General features: G+C 41.5%; 1 non-coding gene across 1 annotated transcript; it reads left to right on the forward strand.

The window, feature by feature from the left end:
* The first annotated feature begins 5,981 nt into the window (after positions 1-5,981).
* On the forward strand, positions 5,982-6,056 carry Trnaw-cca. Its single transcript has one exon. It is a non-coding gene; the product is annotated as a tRNA-Trp (tRNA).
* Positions 6,057-6,314: the final 258 nt, after the last annotated feature.

Below are 6,314 nucleotides of genomic sequence, written 5' to 3' on the forward strand. Positions count from 1 at the left end.
TACCAACCGATCCCTTCTTCTAGTCAAGTTGTGCCACAAACTCTTCTTCTCCCCAATCCTACTCAATACTTCCTCATTAGTTATGTGATCTACCCATCTAATCTTCAGCATTCTTCTGTAGCACCATATTTCAAAAGCTTCTATTCTCTTCTCTTCCAAACTATTTATCGTCCATGTTTCACTTCCATACTTGGCTACACTCCACACAAATACTTTCAGAAATGACTTCCTGACACTTAAATCTATACTCGATGTTAACAAATTTCTCTTCTTCAGAAAAGCTTTCCTTGCCATTGCCAGTCTACATTTTATATCCTCTCTACTTCGACCATCATCAGTTATTTTGCTCCCCAAATAGCAAAATTCCTTTGCTACTTTAAGTGTCTCATTTCCTAATCTAATTCTCTGAGTATCACCCGACTTAATTCGACTACATTCCGTTATCCTCGTTTTACTTTTGTTGATGTTCATCTTATACCCTCCTTTGAAGACACTATCCATTCCATTCAACTGCTCTTTCAGGTCCTTTGCTGTGTCTGACAGAATTACAATGTCATCGGCGTACCTCAAAGTTTTTATTTCTTCTCCATGGATTTTAATACCTACTCCGAATTTTTCTTTTATTTCCTTCACTGTTTGCTCAATTTACAGATTGAATAACATCGGGGAGAGACTTCAACCCTGTCTCACTCCCTTCCCAACCACTGCTTGCCTTTCATGTCCCTCGACTCTTATAATTGCCATCTGGTTTCTGTACAAATTGCAAATAACCTTTCGCTCCCTGTATTTTACCCCTGCCACCTTCAGAATTTGAAAGAGCGTATTCCAGTCAACATTGTCAAAAGCTTTCTCCAAGTCTACAAGTGCTAGAAACGTAGGTTTGCCTTTTCTTAATCTAGCTTCTAAGATAAGTCGTACGGTCAGTATTGCGTCACGTATTCCAACATTTCTACGGAATCCAAACTCATCGTCACCGAGGTCGGCTTCTACTAGTTTTTCCATTCGTCTGTAAAGAATCCGCGTTATTATTTGGCAACCGTGACTTATTAAACTGATAGTTCGGTAATTTTCACATTTGTCAACACCTGTTTTCTTTGGGATTGGAATTATTATATTCTTGAAGTCTGAGGGTATTTCGCCTGTTTCATACATTTTGCTCACCAGATGGTAGAGTTTCGTCAGGACTGGCTCTCCCAATGCTGTCAGTAGTTCTGATGGAGTGTTGTCTACTCCCGGGGTCTTGTTTCGACTCAGGTCTTTCAGTGCTCTGTCAAACTCTTCACCCAGCATTATATCTCCCATTTCATCTTCATCTACATCCTCTTCCATTTCCATAATATTGTCCTTAAGTACATCGCCCTTGTATAGACCATCTATATACTCTTTCCACCTTTCTGCTTTCCCTTCTTTGCTTAGAACTGGGTTTCCATTTGAGCTTTTGGTATTCATACAAGTGGCTCTCTTTTCTCCAAAGGTCTCATTAATTTTCCTGTAGGCTGTATCTACCTTATCCCTAGTGAGAAAGCCTCTACATCCTTACATTTGTCCTCTAGCCATGCCTGCTTAGCCATTTTGCACTTCCTGACGATCTCATTTTTGAGACGTTTGTATTCCTTTTTGCCTGCTTCATTTACTGCATTTTTATATTTTCTCCTTTCATCAATTAAATTCAGTATTTCTTCTGTCACGCAAGGATTTCCACAAGCTCTCGTCTTTTTACCTACTTGATCTTCTGCTGCCTTCACTAATTCATCCCTCAAAGCTACCCATTCTTCTTCTACTGTATTTCTTTCCCCCATTCCTGTCAATTGTTCTATTATGCTGTCCCTGAAACCCTGTACAACCTCTGGTTTAGTCAGTTTATCCAAGTCCCATCTCCTTAAACTCCCACTTACTTGCAGTTTCTTCAATTTTAATCTGCAGTTCATAACCAATAGATAGTGGTCAGAGTCCACATCTGCCCTGGAAATGTCTTACAATTTAAAACCTGGTTTCTAAATCTCTGTCTTACCATCATATAATCTATCTGAAACCTGTCAGTATCTCCAGGATTCTTCCATGTGTACAACCTTCTTTCATGATTCTTGAACCAAGTGTTAGCTGTGTTTAAGTTGTGCTCTGTGCAAATTTCTACCAGGCGGCTCCCTCTTTCATTTCTTACCCCCAATCCATATTCACCTACTACGTTTCCTTCTCTCCCTTTTTCTACTGCCGAATTCCAGTGACCCATGACTATTAAATTTTCGTCTCCCTTAACAATCTGAATAAATTATTTTATTTCATCGTACATTTCTTCTATTTCTTCGTGATCTGCAGAGCTAGTTGGCATATAAACTTGTACTACTGTAGTAGGCATGGGCTTCGTATATATCTTGGCCACAATAATGCGTTCACTATGCTGTTTGTAGTAGCTTACCCGCATTCCTATTTTCCTATTCCTTAGTAAACCTACTCCTGCATTACCCCTATTTGATTTTGTGTTTATAACCCTGTAGTCACCTGACCAGAAGTCTTGTTCCTCCTTCCACCGAACTTCACTAATTCCCACTATATCTAACTTTAACCTATCCATTTCCCTTTTTAAATTTTCTAACCTACCTGTCCGGTTAAGGGATCTGACATTCCACGCACCGATCCGTAGAACGCCAGTTTTCTTTCTCCTGATAACGACATCCTCTTGAGTAGTCCCCGCCAGGAGATCCGAATGGGGGACTGTTTTACCTCCGGAATATTTTACCCAAGAGGACGCCATCATCATTTAACCATACAGTAAAGCTGCATACCTTCGGGAAAAATTACGGCCCTAGTTTCCTCTTGCTTTCAGCCAATCGCAGTACCAGCACAGCAAGGCCGTTTTGGTTAGTGTTACATGTTGTGGACATATATTTTCCTGAAATGGACTGGCCTGCCCAGAGTCTCGACCTGAATCCAATGGAACACCTTTGGGAGGACTTAGAACGTCGACTTTTCTCCAGACCTTAGAATCCATACTGCCATTCCCCCACAGACTTTCAGACACTTCATTGAATGTGTCATCAGGACAGTTCAATCCGTCATGAAGGCGTATGTTGGACACACAACACATTAATTTCCACTAAAAGCAGTGCCTGATAGTTTGAATATACAGTGTATGTGGGCAGCATTAGGATCGTTCTGTAATTTCTCGCAAATGCCAGTTCTCTAAACTTTATCAAAAGTGCGAACAGAACGTCTTGTTGCTTGCTGTTCACGGAGAATTTACGTACTCGCGTTCTGGTCGATCCTATTGGTAACAAACCTGGCAGCACACCCCTGAATTGCTTCGTTGTCTTCCTTTACTAGACCTGGTGGGGACCGCAAACAGTTGAGCACCACTCAAGAATTGGTCGCACAAGTGTTCTGTACACAGACGCCTTCATCGACGAAGATCAATTCTCTACAGTTATCCAAACAAACTGAAGACCACCATTCACCTTCTTTATAGCCGATCCTGCGTGTTTAATTTCATGTAGCTTTGCAACGTTATTCCTAGATATTTGTATCGATCAGCACACCGCTAATGCCGTATTCAAACATTACAGGAACGTTTTTCCTACTCATCTTCATTAACCTACACTTTCCCACATTCAGATGAAGCTTCTGCTCATCAGACCTAATATAAATACTATGCAAATCATCTTGTGCTCTTCTACAGTCACTAAGATAGGACACTTTCCAGTACACTATAGCGTAATGAGTAAACAGTGGCAGGCTGCTGCTAACAATACACATCCCACCGTTTATTCAGGGTGTTATATCACATTTTCCATAATTTGAGAGGAGGTAATATGGACCAAAACAATTAGAAATGTCCAGAAAAATGGGCTACAACAAATATACCTTAATACTTATGAGCACTTATTCATTTTATCTTCTCTTAACCACATAACTTCTGCTGTAAGCGGTTTGCTATTACGAACCACGTACAGAATGCAGTCCACAAATGAGGACACATTCCTCTCTAATGGTCCATGGATGCAGCACTCAGTAAACATCTGTCGGTGTTATTGCTGTAATTCGTATACACAGTTCTGTGTAACTCCACCGCATACATTAGTTGTAACGGAACGAGTTTGTGTTTTGATAAGTTTGTGAAATGCTCTAACTTAGTAGTTCTATCTTTGCACTTGTGGAGTCCTGCCCATTCGACTCTTATAGGATGCCTAAGGGATGATGCTTTCTCGGATAGCTATACAACAATCCCAGCAATTCACATTAATGGTTTTTATCACAATAATTAGATTGAAAATACTTAACTTTGGTTTACACTGTCGTGTCTCAAGCTATTGGCGACATGCAAATAATGAATGTCCTTCGCTATATAGAAGGTCCATTCAAGTAATGGTTATGGATCGCAAGTAACAGCTCTTCTAGTGTTCTCTTCTAGTCTGTGTCTATTACTGTCCGTCTTCTACAGTCCGGCCGAGGCTGGCAAGAGCGGCGGTTGTATCTTCTTCGTATAGAGGCCGCTCCTGTCGTGGTGCGGTTCTAGTCAGCGTACTATTGGCTGACGTTGTCTAACAGCCTTCTTTGCTCTTTATTTCTTCACCTTCGAGCCGCCGCTTGTCGTTACGCCAGAACAGCACTTACAAGCAAGTATAATGGCAGCCTATCATTCTACATGGGAAATGGCTGACATTACCTCCTGCTGTGGTCTGACAATTTCCTTTGTGCAATAATAGACTTCCATTGCGCAGTCTATTACTCCACAAAGAAAATTTTCAGACAATAACAGTTCTTCATGTCTGCCATTTCCCGTGTAGAATAATGGGCTCCCATTATGTACGATAAGTCCAAAGACGAAAACCGAAATGTTAACGCATTTCCAAACCACACTTCCCTGGGGAACTTCTGGCGGTATTAGTGTCTCTGATGAACACTTATTGCCCAAGACATCGTACTGAGTTCTATTACTTGGAAAGTCGTGGAATACCAATAGTATACATCTGTGCACATACTTCGTATAATCGGCCCTTAGTTAACACTCTGCCATGGAGCACTGCGTCAAACACTTTCAGAAATTCTAGGAATATGAAATCTGCCCTTCATCCGTGTTTCGCATGCTACAATTCGAGAAAAGGGCAAGCTGAGTTTGGCATGAGCAGTATTTTCTAAATGCCTGCCGATCTGTGAACGTAAGCTCAACCCATCGACGAAACAAGGAAGTACAAAACAGTTCAGGGAAAGACAGGAATAAAGCAATACAAACCACTGAGGAACGAAGTAAATAGGAAGTGCAGAGACGCCAAGGCGAAATTGCTGCAGGAAAAATGTGAAGAAATCTAAAAAGAAATGATCGTCGCAAGGAATGACTCAGCATGCAGGAAAGTCAAAACAACCTTTGGTAAAACTGAAAGGAACGGTGTAACATTAAGAGTGAAATGGGAATTCCATTGTTAACCGCAGAGGAAAGAGCGGATGGATGGAACGAGTACATTGAAGACTTGTCTCGTGAATTGGTAGAAAAAGGATCTAGATATAGGGGATCCAATATTAGAATTAGAATTTAAAAATGTCTGGAAGACGTGAGATTAAATGAAGCAGGAGGGATAGACAACATTTCATACTAATTTCTAAAATCAGTGGGGGTAATGGCAACCAAACGACTATTCACATTGATGTGTAGAATCTATGAGTACGGCGGCGGACTATCGGAAAAAATATAGGGTAAATAGCGTCCACATAAGGGCAGATAGGTGAGAAAAATACCGCACAATCAGCTTAACAGCTCATGCATCCAAGCAGCTGACAAGAATAATTAACATAACAATGGCAAATAAAATGGAGGATTCTGTTAGATGACCATCAGTTTGAAACTTCCTGGCAGATTAAAACTGTGTGCCGGGCCGAGACTCGAGCTCGGGACCTTTGCCTTTAGCGGACGAGTGCTCTACCAACTGAGCTACCCAAGCACGACTCACGCCCCGTCCTCACAGCTTTACTTCTGTCAGTACCCCGTCTCGTGCTTGGGTAGCTCAGTTGGTAGAGCACTTGCCCGCCAAAGGCAAAGGTCCCGAGTTCGAGTCTCGGCTCGGCACACAGTTGTAATCTGCCAGGAAGTTTCATATCAGCGCACACTCCGCTGCAGAGTGAAAATCTCATTCTGGACCATCAGTTTGGCTGCAGGAAAGATTAAGGCACCAGGGAGGCAGAAATGAAGAAATGGCACTGCGCTTTATAATGGAAACAAGGCTGAAGGAAAATCAAGACACGCTCATAGGAGTAATATAGAAAAATCGTTCGACAGTGTGAAATGGAACAAGATGTTCGACATCCTGAAAAAAGTAGGAATAAAC

This window comes from Schistocerca americana, chromosome 6, assembly GCF_021461395.2.
Source record: "Schistocerca americana isolate TAMUIC-IGC-003095 chromosome 6, iqSchAmer2.1, whole genome shotgun sequence".
NCBI lineage: Eukaryota > Metazoa > Arthropoda > Insecta > Orthoptera > Acrididae > Schistocerca > Schistocerca americana.